Here is a 19,394-nt window from a genome sequence, read left to right as displayed (position 1 = left end):
GCTGACTTTATTCATCTGCAGTAAATATCCATCACTTGTGTATATGCCATAATAATATGGCAATCTGATTTCCAATTATTGTCCATCTTCAAATTGTCAAGAATTAATGTTAATGGAAATGTTGCTTGGCTATGGTGCCAGAAGTTTGCACTATTTATATATAGCTTCCATATTTTCACAACAAATTTTAGACTGAGTGCTGTATGTATTTTAAATTGTATGCATCTGAAAACCAACCAGTACAGATAACCTTGCTGCATACCAAAATACTATGCAATAAATTAACTTAACTTTCATTAAAAAACAAGAGATCTTGACAATGTGGATGGTGACATATGCATTCCATTATCAATGTTGTTGTCTGGTTTGTCATCTGCACAATTTTTATGTACAGTAGAAACAAGCAGTATAAGGCATTAGAAAGACAAAGGGGGAGTAAAACACATCTAAAATAGGAAGAAGTGAAGTAGAATGTGAATGGGAGAAACCAGCTGGAAAATGGGCAAGACGGCTAAGATCTGAAATAATTAAAGTCAGTATTCAGGCTAGAATGCTTCAGACTGCCAAGGAAAAAGATGGGAGGCTGTTGCTGAGTTTGCATTGAGCTTGGTTTGAACAGTGTAGGAGGTCAAAGATGAAAATGTTAGAGTAGGAATGTGAGGGGGACATGAAGTGCCAAAGAATAGGGAAGTCATGCTTACAGATAAAACAGAGATGACTGGCAAAGCTGTCTCACAGTCTGCACTTGGTCGCCCCAATGTAGGGCACATTGTGCCATGAGCAGTGTATTAGATTGGAGGAAGTAGATGTAAATCACTGTCTCATGCAGAAATTGTTTGGGCCTTGGACAGTTGTCTGGGAAGAAATGCATGGACAGGTGTTGCAGCTGTGATGGCTGGATGAGAAAGTGCCTGGGGAGGAGCAGTCATGGGGAGGGGGTGGGAGTGAAAGAAAAGTGAACAAGGGTGTTGTGGAAGGAATCTGTTCACAGGCTATTAACCTCGTTAGCTGCTTCTTTGTAGTAGTATTCAGCAAATTTGATCTGCGGCCTTTACCTGTCGTTTACCCACCCCCTTTGTTTTTATCAGCCCTTTAATAGGACTTGTCTGCCTTCATTTTTTGGCCTCATAAAGAGCCTCTATTAAAATGTTAACTTGTCTTTTTCTTTTCAGATGCTGCTGAACCTATTGTTTATTTCCAGCACTTTTCAAGGTCAGCTTTGAAATGCAATCAAGCTCAGGTTTCTACCTCCAATTATCAACTATGATATGCACAATATTATGTGAAAGGAAGCCTCCAAGCTGAGTACTTGGATCATATGCTGCAATTGACTTTAAAAATCTACTCTCCAAATGCAGGGAGAGTAATCTTCTACTGCTAGTAGTATGTCTACCCATCTCTCCATGAATGTAAACATGCAGCTCAACCTTAAAACATATCTGATTGTATTTTATGGGACATAATTAAAAACTTCCTCTCACTGGAGGCTAAAGTTCATTCCTTTTAGAATCAGGCAATTGAATTTGCTGTGAATTGTGACCATTGAAAATGGAAGTAATGACATTGCTCTCAGAATTCATATTGATTGCATTTCATGGGGAAATGCTGAACTATATTATAAATAATATTTTTTAAATTTGGGAGTTCTGATTGAGCCACAGAGCTAATTCAGTGACAGCTATAAAAATGCATTATATTTGGATGTGGATCAAGCCCCCATAATTAACTGGTGATGACCCCTGTTGCTTTTAGAGTAGATTGGAACAGCCATCGATTTACTAGTCAGCACAATCATTTTATTTAACTCTTACCTCAGAGTATACATTATATCTAATTTCTGGCCAATGGAGTGAATCACTCCTAGGCTTCTACCAATGGCTGCTCGATGCCTCAAAATCTTCTCCTTCATTAAGTTCACTAATGCCATGTCATCTAGAGTAACATTGTCACTTTCTGATTTGATTGTGATGCTGCAGGATTCTGCACAACATCCACAGTAATCATTTTAACAAAACCGTAAGGTGCAAAATGGAAGTCTTTTACAAATGTTTTGCTATTTCCGTTAACTAATTTTTGGAGAGATAGAAATAGTCATAGAAGTGCTAAAGACTGATGAATAGTCCATTAGTACTTTATACCTACATCCCCCATACCATCATTTTAATAAAATTAGCAAAAACTGAAATTTTGGCCAAAGTAAGCTATAAGGCAGCCAGAAAGTAGAATCAACTTGATCTGGAGCGTATCATACAGGTAAAATAATTAGTCATGGTCAGCAGGTTCACAGTGATATAAAATACAGCAATTCTTCATTTTTGTATTGTTTATAACACAATACAAGTTTCTGGAATACAGCCGAATACATTTGTTGACTTGCTGTTTGACGTCGGGTAATTGACCCTCTTCTTGGGAAATTAAAGACTAATGAATCTTTCAAACGTGCTTTTCACTAAAATAATGGGAATAAATCCTTTATATATGTAACGTTGGGACCTCCTTGTTATGAATGAATGGAGATTACTCTTAGTCATTGGGGAACGCTATATCAAATGAAAGAAACACGGCAATGAGTGCACTTGCACTCTCCCTAGAGTGAAGACCCGTTCCACTGCCAAAATGTCAAGCTTTCTTTCTTCTAAAATTAGTCCCAAGTTATCTTTTAGAGCATATTAACATTGTATATAGATGGCACCTAAAGATAAATTGTTTCATGTCAGAAGTCATGCAATAAATTTTCTGATATATTTCTGAACCAACGTATTAAACTAAACCACTTATACAAATTTATTGGAAATAAAGAGAAAGAAGAAAGTACTTGCCTTTATATAGTGCCTTCATGACCTCAGGATGTCCCAAAGCAATGAAGTGCTTTTTGAAGTGAATTGACACAAAAATGGTAGTATAATTTAGGGGGCAGGTTCACATTCCGATTACAGACAGCACAAGATTAGTACACCATCAGCTTAATCAGAAAGAAAAGGAGAAAAGTGTCAGCTTGGCAGAGTGGTAACACTCTCATCTACGAGTCAGAGGATATGGGTTCAAGACCTATTCAGGGCTTGAGCATGTAATCTAGGCTGACACGTGTGTGGAGTACTGAGGAAATGCTGCATTGTCAGAAATGCTATTTTCAGATGAGATATTAAACTGCAGCACTATGTGGACACAAAAGATCCCATGGCACTTCTGAGGAAAAGCGAGCAAGTTAGCTTGCCAACATTTATCCAACAGCAACAAAACAGATGAACTGGTCATTTATCTTATTGCTGTTTCTAGTATATTGCTATGCACAAATCAGCTGCCACGTTTGCTACAAAGTAACAGTGACTACACTTCCAAAGCAATTTATTGACTGTGAAGCACTTTGGGACAGCCTTAGGATGTGAAAAACACACTCTGGCTGGAATTTTACCGGCGTTCAGAGGGCGGGTTTGGAGGCTGGTCTGCTGTCAAAATTGAAAAGATTGACAGTGGGTCGGGATCCCGCTGTCAACCAGCCTCCATGTCAGTTACAGACCCGACACCAAGTGGCGGGTGAGCTAATTCAGATACGTAAGAGCTTGTTAAAAGGTACTTAAACATTATTTTACCATGTACTTACCATTTTACCAGCGTTTTCACGAGGTTCCCAGCGCTTGGGAATCACATTAGGTAAGTAGGTCGGGCTGTCAATGACTCTCCATTCCTCTGAATAACTGACAGCTGCAAAAGTGGTATAAAAGCTACCATTTCACAGCTGTTCACTTTCCAATCTGAGAAGCTGGAGCCTTCAGGATTTGGAATACACTTTTCAGCTTTATGCAGTTTGGAAGTGTTTGGAGTAAACTCTCTATCCACTGTCACCTCCTGGAAGCAAGCTCTCTCAGCATTGAAAGATCGCTTCTGTCATCTCAACTTCAGCTGCCATCTATTCCAGCAGCATCAGTACCCTTGAACAAATCTCACCTTGGTCCTCAGAATCCCACCACAATCAGCCCCAACGCCAACATCACCAGGCACACCAGCAGCACCAACATCCACACCAGCCTTCTCCGCAATCAACTGAAGCTGCACAGGACACAAGGCATCAGCACCCGACCACATTGCTGCCTGGGAGGCCAGGGGTGGCTTCACCATGGCCAGATTTACTTCACTTGACGCTGTATACCCTGGCTGCCATATGATGTGCCAGGTTGGCACAACCCCACACCAGCACCATAAAGCATTCCTACAATGACCAAGCCATTCCTTTCACACTCATCACCATTGCGGAGGGTAACATTATGTCTCATCATTCACTGCAACTCACTAAGCCACTTCCAAAGGTGCACACAAATCTGTCCAAGAACAGAAAGTGTGGAAAATAAAGATGTCAATGTTTGGCAACACATCAACAGAAACTTTATATGACCATTGGCGATAACACCCAACTGCCTACCCTTGTGTGTTATTAGTTGGTATGATTGGACTAGGATGAGGGTGAGTGTGAGGGGTGGCTAGTGAGATGGGGAAGTGATGATGTAGATAGAGAGGGATGGGTGGAGGTGCAAGGTAAGTTGGTGTGAGTAAGGATGTGCAGGAGGAGGGTAGGGAAGGCAGAGTGATGTGGATGTGATGAGTGGCACAGCAGGATGAGGTTGAGTGTGGCTTTGCAGTGACGTTTCATGATCTACTAAGATCATTGAAATGTTTGCACCTCTGCAGCCAGGTCCTCCTGACGACATCCCTGCTTGTGCCCTCCTGTGCAATGTGCAACCAGGCTGTGTTGGTCTTCTGGGGAGGTCTCTTCTGCCCATTGGAAGGGAAGAGAACCTCCCTGCGTGCTGTGACTCCCTCCATAAGCATATGGAGGGTGTCATGGAAGAGACTGGGTGCAGCCATGCACCTCTGTGCAGTGCTTGTCAGTGTTTGCAGCACCTCAATGCAGCAAACACTGACAGCACAACTGTCAAAGTGAATGTGGACATGGTCCCTTTACGGAAACCGGCTGATGACGCGTCATCAAATGATGTCATCAGGCCCACTTCCTATTAATTGGCTGGGGGCCTCGCAGAGTGGGCTTAACAAGCCAAATCAACAGAACATTTTTCTCACAGAGCGGGATGGAGCTGGGAGCGGGGTTGCAACCCGCCAGCTACCTTGGCTACACTGAGCCCGCCTCGGTAGGCGAAATTGTGGCCTATAAATGCAAGATTTTTCTTCTTTCAGCATAATCAACATCAATTTGGCATTCTATATTGACCATGAGACCACCTGGAGGAGATTAGAGTCATAGAGTCATAGAGTTATACAGCATAGAAAGAGGCCCTTTGGCCCATCGTGTCCACGCCGGCCATCAAGCCCTGTCTATTCTAATCCCATTTTCCAGCACTTCGTCCGTAGCCTTGCATGCTATGGCGTTTCAAGTGCTCATCTAAATGCTTCTTGAATGTTGTGAGGGTTCCTGCCTCTACCACCCTTTCAGGCAGTGAGTTCCAGATTCCAACCACCCTCTGGGTGAAAAAGTTTTTCCTCAAATCCCCTCTAAACCTCCTGCCCCTTACCTTGAAACTATGCCCCCTGGTTATTGACCCCACTACTAAGGGGAAAAGTTCCTTTCCACCTATCCTATCTATGCTCCTCATAATTTTGTACACCTCAATCAGGTCCCCCTCAGCCTTCTCTGCTCTAAGGGAGACAACCCCAGCCTGTCCAGTCTCTCTTCATAGCTGAAGCACTCCAAGGTAACATCCTGGTGAATCTCACACCACTTTAGCTTTGCACAAATTACAGAATAATTAAAGTTTTAAAAGAACCTACATAATTTGCTGGACTGCCTTTAATGCTACAGTTAGAGTCGGCAACCAGATTGTTACCTGTGGCAAGAGACTGTTAGTCACACTTGTCAAACCAACTTATGGAGTAGACTGCAAGTTACACTTTGGGTACTGTATGCATTCCTCACTGCAACACTTCAGAGTAATGCCAAAGTGTCAGTATAAGTGCACCCCAAGTTTCTAATGATACAAAAGGTGGCCTTTACAAACATTAATAGCGTGATCCACATTCAAACGAATGCAAGCAGACATTTTTTTTTTATTAATTTATGGGATGTGAGCATCGCTGGAAAGGCCAGCATTTATTGCCCATCCCTAATTGCCCTTGAGAAGGTGGTGGTGAGCCGCCTTCTTGAACCGCTGCAGTCCTTGTGGTGAAGATACTCCCACAGTGCTGTTAGAGAGGGAGTTCCAGGAACTTGACCCAGCAACGATGAAGGAACAACAATATATTTCCAACTCAGGATGGTGTGTGACTTGGAGTGGAAAGTGCAGGTGGTGGTGTTTCCATGAGCCTGCTGCCCTTGTTCTTCTCGGTGGTAGAGGTCGTGGGTTTGGGAGGTGCTGTCAAAGCAACCTTGGTGAGTTGCTGCAGATAGATAGTACACACTGCAGCCACGGTGCGCTGGTGGTGGAGGGAGTGAATGTTTAGGGTGGTGGATGGGATGCCAATCAAACAGGCTGCTTTGTCCTGTATGGTGTCGAGCTTCTTGAATGTTGTTGGAGTTGCACTTATCCAGGCAAGTGGAGAGCATTCCATCACACTCCTTATTGTGCCTTGTAAATGGTGGAAAGTCCCTGGGGAGTCAGGAGGTGAGTCACTCGCCACAGAAATACCTAGCCTCTGGCCTGCTCTTTTAGCCACAGTATTTATGTGGCTGTTCCAGTTAAGTTTCTGGTCAATGGTGACCCCCTGGATGTTGGTGGTGGGGAATTTGATGATGGTAATGCCATTGAATGTCAAGGGGAGGTAGTTAGACTTTCTCTTGTTGGAGATAGTTATTGCCTGGCACTTGTGTGGCATGAATGTTACTTGCCACTTATCAGCCAAAGCCTGAATGTTGTCCAGATCTTGCTGCATGTGGGCATGGACAGCTTAATTATGAGGAGTTGTGAATGGAACTGAACACTGTGCAATCACCAGCAAACATCAACATTTCTGAACTTTTACATAGATACTTGGAAGATAGGAGCAGGAGTAGGCCACTCGGCCCCTCGAGCCTGTTCCGCCACTTAATGAGATCATGGCTGATCATCCAAATTCAGTACTCTGTCCCTGCTTTCTCCCCATATTCCTTGGTCCCTTTAGCCTTAAGAAATATATCTAACTCTTTCTTGAATATATTTAATGAATTGGCCTCAACTGCCTTCTGTGGTAGAGAATTCCACAGGTTCACCACTCTCTGGGTGAAGAAACTCCTCCTCATCTCAGTTCTAAATGGCTTGCCCCTTATCCTTAGACTGTGACCCCTGGTTCTGTGTTATTATGTTCATAAATATATAGACATTATCATTATGAACAGCTAGCTTGAGCTAGTCACTTTATTCAGTCATGTGGACTTGTACAGCATCCATCTTGACTACTGCCTTGTGGGTAGCCTAGTGCATCGTGGGTAGCCCACTCTTATATACATACAGCTCCACCTAGTGTACCATTCTAGAATGACATGTTACTGATCATTACATCCCCCTTTCTTTGATGTTAAACAAAATCGGTATCAATCAATATCAATCAATCATAATGACATAAACATCTTCACAACAGTCAATACATTTTCAATATAGTTTTCTTTGTATTCAAAGATTAAGTCTATCAGGCTTTTTTACTTCACGTGTGGATCTTTTCAGCACAGGTAAGTCTGATGTGTTTTCATGAGATTGTTCTGGTGGTGAGTGAAAAGTCTCACATTCGCCTATCATGTTCTCAATGTCCTTACTTATGCCAGGCCAATAAACAGTGTCTCTTGCTCTCCTTTTGCATTTTTCAATTCCGAGGTGTCCCTCATGAATCCTTTTGAGCATGTCTTGACGTAAAGCCTGTGGAATGACTATTCTGTTCTGTTTTAGTAATAGTCCACTTGCGACACTCAAGTCTGACCTTATGTGATAGTACTTTGGACAGGAACCTTTTGGCCAACCATGATGAATGTTCTCTATTACTGTTTGTAACACTGTATCTTTTACTGTTTCTTCTGCTATTTGCTTTGATTTTATGTCTGACACGGGCAGCGCAGCAGTGACCATACTCACATGAACATCCACGTCTTCTTCAGTAGAGCTCACATGACTCATTGTGGGTGCTCAGGATAGTGCATCTGCTAACATTATGTATTTGCCTGGTGTGTAGATCAGTTCAAAGTCATATCTTTACAGCTTCATCATGAGTCATTGAATCCTTGGAGACATCTCATTCAGATTTTTTTTTATGGTGGCAACCAGTGGGCTGTGGTGTGTCTCAACTGTGAAGGTGGGAAGTCCATATATGTAGCCATGGAACTTTTCTAGTCCAACTACCAAGCCTAGACATTCCTTTTCAATCTGGGCGTATCGACACTCAGAATCAGTCATAGACCTGGAGGCATAGGCAACAGGCTTCCAATCTTCACCCTCTGCTTGTAGCAGGACCGCGCCTAGGCCATCTTTTGATGCATCCGTTGACACTTTGATTCTCTTTGTTGGGTCAAAGAAGGTGAGTACAGGTGTGGTTGTCAGCACTGTTTTAAGGTTCATCCACTCTTGTTCATGTCTTTCTGTCCATGCGAACTCATTTGTTTTACGTAGCAGGTCTCGCAGACAGGCTGACTTGGCTGACAAGTTAGGAATGAATTTTCCAATGAAGTTTATCATCCCCATGATGCGTAGCACTCCTTTTTTGTCAGTGGGTCGGGGCATGTTGAGTATGGCGTTTACTTTTTCCATATCTGGCTCTATTCCTTTACCAGATAGATTATCTCCTAGGAAAGTGACTTCCTGGACGCCAAACTGACACTTGGCTTTGTTGAGCTTCAGTCCATTCTGGCGTATGCTCTGTAGCACTTTAGTCAGTCTCTCATTCGGCCCGATTTTCAGCTTGTGTGGGAAATGGTCAGATTTCCCCGAATGTGGGGTTTCTGACACACATAAAAAAGTGTCAGCCAGCCCCACGCAATTTTCCCTCAATTGGCCAATTAATTCCCAGCATGTGGGAAGCCTTGCTAATTGTCTAAATCGAGTCAGAAATCCCCACACTATGATGTCATCATTCGTGGTGCTTTCAAAGTGTCCAGCAAGCTTCTCCACCTCTGCAGGCTTCTCAACCACTCTTGCACAATGGCAGAGGAGTCTGCACCAGCTGCTGCCAGCGGCAGAGGCCGAGTTGCGGGCAAATTAAACGAGACGTCATTGCAGACCTTGGTGGATGGGGTAAGGGCCCACAGGGAGGTCCTCTACCCTCGCTCAGGGAGGAAGAGGCCTCCCAAAGAGTCCACAGCTGCCTGGATGGAGGGGGCAGCAGGGGTAAACTCTCTGGCTGTCACCCGTCGCACCTAGCTGCAGTGCAGGAAGCACTTCCATGACCTTCACCGCACAGGGAAAGCAAGTATGAAGTTTCCATCACCCTCAACCTCATCCCCATTGCCTTTCCCCAACAGCACTCAGCTTCAGCAATCTCTTCTTCCACATCCCACGTCACAGTCACATCCATGCACCCTTACCCATTCCGCCTCTCTCTATGCTCACATTCACATAACTATTACACCATCCAGTCTTGTAAGTAGTTTTAATGGCATCATTTTCCTGTACATAAACTTTATGTTGCCAGCTGCTGCAGTTATGGCGTCTGTCATTTGGCGAATGTGGATGTCACATAGAGGCCTTAGGATAAATTGCAGATGACTGCAAACTGGTCAAAGTTGTTGGTAAGTGCAGGCATGGGCCAATGTCCATGGTCAGTTCAGAAGCAGTGAGGCTGCAGTGTTTGATGTATCAGACTACGCAAATCTGGCCAGGATGAGTGCGTTCCTTGCATTCCGCCCAGCAATGTTCTCGCACACTGGTGCCGCTGGTTGGCAGGCCTCTGCAGGATGCTCGTTTCCGACCTCCTCCTCCTCCTCCTCCTCCTCAGGATCATCCTCAGCATCATCCTCATCCAAGGCGGCTCTGTGAGGAGCCTCTTGGTCCTGCGGAATCTGCAAGCCACGACGCTGTGCCATGTTGTGAAGCACACAGCATACCACAATGATTTTGGAGACCCTGGCTGATGAGTACTGTAGGGCTCCACCTGATCTATCGAGGCATCTGAAGCGCATCTTCAGCAAACCGATGGTTTGCTCGATTATGCATCTGGTGGTCATGTGGCTGGAGTTGTAGCGCTCCTCAGCTTCACTGACTGGTTTCCTCAATGGCGTCATTACCCAAGTGCGCAGGGCATATCCCTTGTCTCCAAGGAGCCATCCTTGAAGTTCATTTGGCGGACTGAATAGCGGAGGTACAGTAGATTCGCGCAGTATAAAGGAGTCATGGCAGCTGCCAGGGTACTTGGCACAAACGTGCAAAATCACCTTCTTGTGGTCACACACCAGCTGAACGTTAAGGGAGTGGAAGCCCTTGCGGTTGACAAAAACTCCTGGATTGCGGTGGGGTGCCCTAAGGGCCACATGTGTGCAGCCAATGACGCCCTGCACCCTTGGAAAGTCTGCCAGCTCTGCGAATCCACGTGCTCGCGCCCTCACACTTGCGTGATCCCGGGTGAAATGGATGTGATTGTGCGTGAGGGCAAAGAGGGCATCGGTGACCTGCGTGATGCATGTGTGTGCAGCCGCCTGTGAGATGCCGCTGATGTCTGCTGCTGATCCCTGGAAGGAGCCTGAGGCATAAAAGTTGAGTGCGGTGGTGACTTTGATGGCCACTGGCAAGTAGTGTGGACCTGTTGCTCTGGGCTCCAGGTCTTGCTGCAGCATTGCGCAGATGTCAGTCACAACCTCTCGCGAAAGTCAGAGCCGCCTCTGGCACTGTTGCTCAGTCATGTTGAGGTAGCTGACCCTGTGTCTGTAGACCCTGTTTGGGGGGTATCTCCTGCGCCGACGGCCTTCCATGTGCTGGCCCCTTCTGGCCTGTGCTGCCCCAGGTGGCTGAGCCGCAACCTGCCGCTCCTGCTGGTGCGGCTGGTGTTGCTGTTGCTGGAGTTGCTCCAGTCTCCTCTGCTGTTGGAGATCCTCCAATGCCAGGAAGGGAAGGAACCAAAGGCCTCCCATGCTTCTGGCAGATACGTTGGTTGAGGAGGTCCTGAGTTACAGTGGTGAAAGGGGCTTCCCAGGAGCTCACACTGGAGAAGTGTGTGAGGCTCCAACTTTCTGCAGCTGCTCCTAAGGCTTCAAAAAGTTCCCCCAAGCCTTGGTCAACAAGGTCCTGCAGCCTGCAAAGGCTGCCTATTTAAATGTCTTCAGCCCTCAGCAAGCCAGCTGGTTTCATGCCAGCTCTTATCGGCGGAGTTCCCCGCAGGCGTGTTTCACATGGGGAAAGCCTCAAAGTCGCAACGGCGCCGGAAAATCGCACTTAACAAGGTGATCATTGCTGATTAGTGCTCCGACGAGCAGTCCCGCCAGCGGCGGGCGGGACTGAAGCGGGGCGCGGGGAAACGGCAGTCCAAAAGTCGAACGGGGCGGGGATTCAGGCAGGGGGGGCCCGACCCGCTTTTTATGCGATTTTCGGACCACGGCCACATGAAAAGCCGCCCAACAGCTGCCCTAAAATCGGGGCCATTGTGTTCTTTCAGTGTGGAGCCCCAGATGATGATGTCATCAAAATAGACCCAAACTCCTTCCAGACCTTCAATTATGTGTTCCATCGCTCTATGAAAGATTTCAGATGCAATATTATCCCGAAAGGCATTCTGAGGAAACAATGCCTGCCAAATGGTGTGTTGGAGGTACAGTATTTGGTGCTCTCTTCATCCAGTTTTAGTTGCCAAAATCCTTGTGAGGCATCGATGTTTGTGAAGTATCTGGCACCTAACATTTCACTGGTGATTTCTTCTCACTTGGGAATCTGGTAGTGTTCATGTTTTATGTTTGCATTTAAGTCCTTTGGATCCATGCATATTCTTAGATCATTGTTCTTTTTCTTTACACATACCATGGAGTTAACCCAGTCTGTTGGCTCTTCGACTTTGCTTATGACTCCTAGTGTGGTCATTCTGTCCAGTTCTTTCTTGAGCCGGTCACGCAGGGGTGCTGGAACTCTCTGTGGAGCATGTACCACTGGCTGAGCATCCTCCTTTAGCTGGATCTTGTAAGTGAATGGTAGAACTCCAAATCCTTTGAACACATCCTGGAAATTACTCACTACAGAATCCATCGAGTCATCTGGTCTGCTTATGGCACAGTTTATACGGTAGACTCTCTTGACCAGTTCTAAGACCTCACAAGCTTTGTCACCTAGTAGTGAATCAAGTCCTTCAGCCACAACAGAAAACATGAGATGATGCACTTTGTCTTTGACTGTTACTTTAATTCTGCATACACCTAAGCTATCTATTTTCTGTCCATTATAGTTCTTCAGTAGTACTGACTTTTTCTGTATTTTGGGCTTTTCTTTCATATTTTTAATGTCACTCATACTGATTAAGTTTGCTTTTGCCCCAGTGTCTAGTTTCAATGTAACTAATGCTCCATTTACCTGCAGTGACATTGTCCATTTGTCCTCTTTTACTGCATTAACTTTATGTTCAGCATTGTCCATTCCTGAGGGCTGCACATTTTCTGTATCCTTTTTGATATTGTCACATGACACCATTCCTACAGAAAATATCTCACTTAAATCAGTGTCCTCAATCACGTTGACTTGTTGCCCTTTCCTCGTTTTTACTTTTGAAAAGCATTGTTTGGCAAAGTGGTTCTTTCCATAACATTTTGTGCACATTTTTCCAAACGCTGGGCATTGTTTTAACTGGTGTTTGTAACCACAGCATTTACAATTAAAAATTCCTTCCTCCGATTGCTTTTCATTTCTGTTCTGCCCACGTTTCTTTCCTTTGTAGGACACAGCACCGACAGCAGCACAGTCACCCATTACAGTCGCATCATTATTAATTTCACTGAAAGTCATTGCGTGCTTTTGAGCTAGCTCACTGGCTTGGCATATTTTCACAGCATTCTCCAATGTTAGTTTGGTTTCCCTCAACAAATGTTCCCTGACTTTTTTATCATGAATACCAAACACAACTGGTCACGAATCATGGATGATTTCAGTTCAGAGAAATTACATGTCTGTGCTTTCAGTTTCAGATCGGTCATAAAGCTATCAAAAGTCTCATTTTGCTGCTGTGTCCATGAATGGAACACGTACCTCTCATAGGTTTCGTTCTTTTTCGGAGAACAATGTGTATCAAATTTCTTTAGCACATCTTCCATCTTTTCTCTGTCCTCCTCTTGATCAAATACAAATGTATTAAATACCTCTATCGCCTGTGGGCCTGCAACTGTGAGCAGCAATGCTATTTTCCTTGCATCTGGCTTCGTGCCGATCCCGATGGCAGCAATGTAGAGTTCGAATTGTTGTTTGAAAGTCCGCCAATTGCAGTCGACATTCCCCGTGAGTTTCAAACCCTCCGGTGGCTTCACAGTCTCCATGTCGCGTTTCACAATATTCAGCAGATTTTACCAATCCTGGTACCATGTTATGTTCATAAATAAATAGACATTATCATTACGAACAGCTAGCTTGACCTAGTCACTTTATTCAGTCATGTGGACTTGTACAGCCTCCATCTTGACTACTGCCTTGTGGGTAGCCTAGTGCATCATGGGTACCCCACTCTTATATACATACAGCTCCACCTAGTGTACCATTCTAGAATGACATGTTACTGATCATTACAGTTTTGGACTCCCCCGCCATCGGGAGCATCCTTCCTGCATCTAGCCTGTCTAGTCCTGTTAGAATTTTATCAGTTTCAATGAGATCCCCTCTCATTCTTCTAAACTCTAGTGAATATAAGCCTAATCAACCCAATCTCTCTTCATACGTCATTCCTGCCATCCCAGGTATCAGTCTGGTGAATCTTTGCTGCACTCTCTCCATGGCAAGAACATCCTTCCTCAGGTAAGGTGACCAAAACTGCACACAATGCTCAAGGTGTGGTCTCACCAAGGCCCTGTACAACTGCAGCAAGACATCATTGCTCCTGTACTCGAATCCTCTCGCTACATACCATTTCTCTTCTTAACCGTCTGCTGCACCTGCATGCTTACCTTCAGTGACTGGTGCACAAGGACACCCAGGTCTCGTTGCACTTCCCCTTTTCCCAATCTATTGCCATTCAGATAATAATCTGTCTTCCTGTTTTTGCCACCAAAATGGATAACCTCGCATTTATCCACATTATACTGCATTTGCCATGCATCTGTCCAATCACCCAACCTGTCCAAATCAAACTGGAGTTTCTCTGCATCCTCCTCACAGCACACACGCAGACCCAACTTTGTGTCATCTGCAAACTTGGAGATATTACATCTAGTTTCCTCGTCTAGATCATTAATATATATTGTGAATAGCTGTGGTCCTAGGACCAATCCCTGCGGTACCCCACTAGTCACTGCCTGCCTGCCACTTTGAAAAAGACCTGTTTATTCCAACTCTTTGCTTCCTGTCTGCCAACCAGTTCTCTATCCAAGACAGTACCTTACCCCCAATCCTGTGTGCTTTAACTTTGCATGCTAATCTCTTATGCGGGACCTTATCGAAAGCCTTCTGAAAGTCAAAATACACCATACCCACTGGTTCTTGCTTATCTATTCTGCCAGTTACATCCTCAAAAAATTCTAGTAGATTAGTCAAGCAAGATTTACCTTTTGTAAATCCGTGTTGACTTTGTCCGAACCTGTCACTGTTTTCCAAGTGCTCTGCTATTACATCTTTTATAATGGACTCTAGCATTTTCCCCACTACCGATGTCAGGCTTACTGGTTTATAATTTCCCATTTTCTCTCTACCACCTTTTTTAAATTGTGGGGTTACATTAGCTACCCTCCAATCCATGGGAACTATTCCAGAGTCTATAGAATTTTGGAAGATGACCAGCAATGCATCTACTATTTCTAGGGCCACTTCCTTAATTACCCTAGGATGTAGATTATCAGGCCCTGGGGATTTATCAGCCTTCAATGCCGTCAATTTCCCTAACACCATTTCCCTACAAATATTGATTTCATTCAATTCCTCCCTCTCATTAGAAACTATGTTCCCCGGAATCTCTGGAAGGTTATTTGTGTCCTCCTTTGTGAAGATGGAACCAAAGTATGTATTTAATTGGTCTGCCATTTCTTTGTTCCACAATATAAATTCCCCTGATTCTGACTGCAAGGGACCTACACTTGACTTCACCAATCTTTTTTTCTTCACATATCTATAGAAGCTTTTACAGTCAGTTTTTTTGTTCCCTGAAAGCTTACTCTCATATTCTATTTTCCCCTTTTTAATTAATCACTTTGTCCTCCTTTGCTGAATCCTAAACTGCTCCCAATCCTCAGTTTTGCTGCTTTTTCTGGCCAATTTCTATGTCCTCTGCTTGGATCTTAAGCTATCCTTAATTTCCCTTGTTAGCCTTGGTTGAGTCACCATTTTTGTTTTATTTTTATGCCAAACAGGAATGAACAAATTCTGTAGTTCATCCATTCAATCTTTAAATGTTTGCCATTGCCTATCCACCATCAACCCTTTAAGTAATGTTCCCCAATCCATCCTAGCCAACTCGCACCTCATACCATCGTAGTTTCCTTTATTTAAATTCAGGACCCTAGTCTCTGAGTCAACTACTTCACTCTCCATTTTAATGAAGAATTCTATCATATTATGATCGCTCCTCCCCAAGGGGCCTCGCACAACAAGATTGCTAATTAATCCTTTCTCATTACATAATACCCAATCTAAGATGGCCTGATCTCTAGTTGGTTCCTCGACATATTGGTCCAGGAAACCATCCCGTATACACTCTAGGAATTCCTCCTCCACAGTATTGTTACTAATTTGGTTAGCTCAATCTAATCTGATGGAGAGAAGGTCATTGATGAAGCTACTGAAGATGGTTGGGCCTAGGACACTGCCCTGGTGAACTCCTGCAGCAAGCTCCTGGGGGTGAGATGATTGGCCTCCAACAACCACAACCATCTTCCTTTGTGCTAGGCATAACTCCAGCCAGTGCACAAGGGTCTAAGTTTGCATGAACATGGTTCAACTTTCTTTCATTTAAGAGCAGTACAACTAAGCACTCTCTGCTCACACCACTGTTAAAATAGTACTGGTTAATGCTCCTCCATCACCCCATCTTTGCCAACCTCCTCTTAAAAGAAGACAGAGAGGTGTGGTGAGGCAAAGAGTTTAGCAAAGTAATTTCAGAATATAGGGCCTGAAGGTCTGAAGGCACGGTCACCAATGGTGGGGCAAAGAGAGAAGTGATGCACAGAGGAACAGATAATTCAGGGTCATATTTATAGGGCTATAGGAGGTTATAAAGATAAGGAGGGACAAGGCTATGGAGGGATTTAAACATGATGATAAGAATTTCAAACTTGAGGTTTGGGGGAAACCAGGAGCTAATGAAGGACAAGGGTAATGGGTGAGCAGGACTAAGTGTGGGATAGGATACTTAAACAGCGATTTGGATGAGCTGAAGTTTACAGAGGGTGGAAGATGGGAGGCCGGCTAGGACACCATTGGAATAATTGGGTCTTGAGGGCTTAGAAAGGGGCAGAGGAGGGAAATGTTACAGAAGTCAGGGAGGGGGTGAAGTCAGTGGCATGCATATGGGCTTTGTGGCGAGAACCAAAGATGATGGTTTTGGTCTTCCCAATGGTTAACTGGAGGAAATTGCAGCTCATCCAAGACTGGATGTTGGACAAGCAGTCTAACAGCACAGGAGCAGTGGGTGGGTGGTGGTGGTGGTGGAGGGGTGGGGGGAGGTTGAGATGGGTGATGAAGTGGTTGAGCTGGGTGTCTTCAGCATACATTTTTGAAGCTGACCCCATGTCTATAGATGATGTCACCTAGGGGCAGCATGTAAATAGAGAAGAGGAGGTGGTCAAGAATGCATCATAAGGGGATCCCGAGGTGATGGTGTGTGTGTGGGGGTGGGGGTGCAGAAGAAAAGCCATTGCTGGAAATAATGTGGCTCAGTTGGAGACATAGGAGTTCAACCAGGCCAGGGCAATCCCACTGAACTGGACAATAGAGTAGAGGCATTGGAGGAGGGTGGTGTAGTTGACCATGTCAAAGGCTGAAGAGGAGAGTGCGAAAGGGCAATGCACCATGGTTACTGTCATGGAGAATGTCACATGACTTCAGTTAAGGCCATCTTGGTGCTGTGAAAGGGGCAGAGACCTGATTGGAGAGATTCAAACAGGGAGTTGTAAGAAAGGTGGACACAGATTTGGGATGTGGCATCATTTTTAAGGATGTCCTCATTTAAGACCCTCGTTAAACCCCAGTTATTTGTGCAAGCTTTTAGTCATCCCTCCTAATATCTCCTTCTTTGGATTGAGTGGCTATTTGGCTGATTCCATTAAACTCTTAGTATGTTTTTCTACATTAAAGACAAAGGCCCGGATTTTGCAGTGGGTATGACGGCACCCTCTCACAAATCCTTTGAAATCTACCGCAAGATCGAGATTGCTGCATGTGCTTACGCTAAATCCCGAACTTGTGGTCTGTCAACGTATGTGTTGACAGGCCATGCGCTCCGCCACCGAAAACTTAATTGCTGGTGCGGAGTTGGGCTATTTGCTCACCAACTGCCCAACAATTACGTCGGAAATTTTACGGCTGGTGGAAACAGGCACAGGGCCCATTTCCACAGCGATTGGGGATACCGGAAATTTAAAAAATGCTTTTTATTTAATGAAATGACATGCAGGAGCATTAAAAGCTTTAATGAGAAGCAATCCTAGGCTGCAGGTTTTTTAAAACTAATGTTTACATTTCATAACTTTCTGCACAGTGCACTGTATTTGTTTAGAAGTGGGAATTATGAGTAATGAATTGGATTCCCACGATAAAAGTTAAATCTTTATGTATTTTAAAGGATGTTTCCCACATTATAACAGTGACTACACTCCAAAAGTACTTCATTGGCTGTAAAGCGCTTTGAGACGTTCAGTGGTTGTGAAAGGTGCTATATAAATGCAAGTCTTTCTTTCTTTGTAGTAATGAAGTCATGTAGTAATTTAAATGAATGAAAGACAATCTGTTTTCTGATTGGAGGACCAGGCCCAAGTGATCCCAGGTAGGTTTCCGCACAGGCTGTGTCCCTGGGATCCGTGGGCCATTACGCTGCCCTCCAGCACGCAGTGTCAGAGAGCAAGTTTACGAAGGAGGGCCGCCACCAGGTCGGTGCGTATTCTTTACGCAGGTCGGCGGAGTACTCCGGCGGTACGCCGTCGACTGCAATTTTTGACCCAAAGTTGTTTTGAGAGGAAAGGGAGGTTGAAGATGAGGTGATATTTGCAAGGACAGAGGGGTAGAGAGAGTGTAGGTCTAGTAGCTGCTCCATATTGAGTAAGGTCAATTGTAGGTAATAGCCATAAATGCATTGTCGTACAGTAAGTAATTTTAAACGGCAAAGCATATGGCGTGTGAATTATCAAGCGATCTAGATGAGTGTACTGTATAATGATGGCAATTTAACGTTGCCGATATTGAGAGATGCCAAGGCCACAGTAGAATTAACAGTAAGAAAGCAGACGGGGTATTCCAATAATACAGCCACAAATGAACGATTACTACAGCAGGCCTATTGCAGTAGGAACTATTAAAGTAATTTGGACAATATTGCATCCCAGTTTTCCTAAAATGTGATTCCTGCTGGCACCGTTGTTTTAGGAAGTGACATGTGGTCCACCGTTATGCTATAAGTAACGAAAATACCCAAAAGACTCAAATCCTCAGATATCCGGAAAGGCATTATCTTCTGATCACCCTACGTTCTCAGCAACCCCATAGTTTGAACAGACCGATTAGTCTTCCTCTGTAGAAATACTTCAGAATCAGAATTAAATTACTTGCTTCGGGTTTCTGTTCAATGAAGATGCCTGAATGGACGCTGCCTGATCGGTGAAATTGACACAGAACCCCCCTCAGTCCAGTGTTGGGATATCCTACATGCATGCAGACATCATGACAGCCTAAAATCAGACACAGACACTGGAAAGTAAAAATGGTGCCTTGAGGCACCAGCTCACTTGGCTTCATGTTAGTTCCTATCATAACACCTGTAAGCATCGCGCTGGTTATTGTTCCTTAAAGAGATGGAGACTGGCCTTGCCTTGCGTTCACTGGATGTATTAACAGTTCCTTTAATACTGAGACATTCGACACAGAAGTCTGGATTCTGTTCTTTGATAGGACGTGGGAGCGATCGAGTCTGATACCTGAGACGGATGTGAATCTGTCTTGATTTCTACCTCCCACGAAGGACGCTGAGAGTGCGGCCAGTCTGCCGGCGCAATATCACTGGCTGTTGAAATAACACCAGCTCCAAGTTACTGGTGTGAGTGAGGATAAAATACTGACAGGAGACGGCAACAATTATATTCGGAGAAAGAATCTGATTGCATTTTATTTGCACAGTAT

Source organism: Somniosus microcephalus, chromosome 7, assembly GCF_052327205.1.
Source record: "Somniosus microcephalus isolate GS21.2 chromosome 7, FLI_Smic_1.0, whole genome shotgun sequence".
Taxonomy (NCBI): Eukaryota; Metazoa; Chordata; class Chondrichthyes; order Squaliformes; family Somniosidae; genus Somniosus; species Somniosus microcephalus.
The sequence above is the reverse complement of the archived record's forward strand: the minus strand, read 5'-3'. Positions refer to the sequence as shown.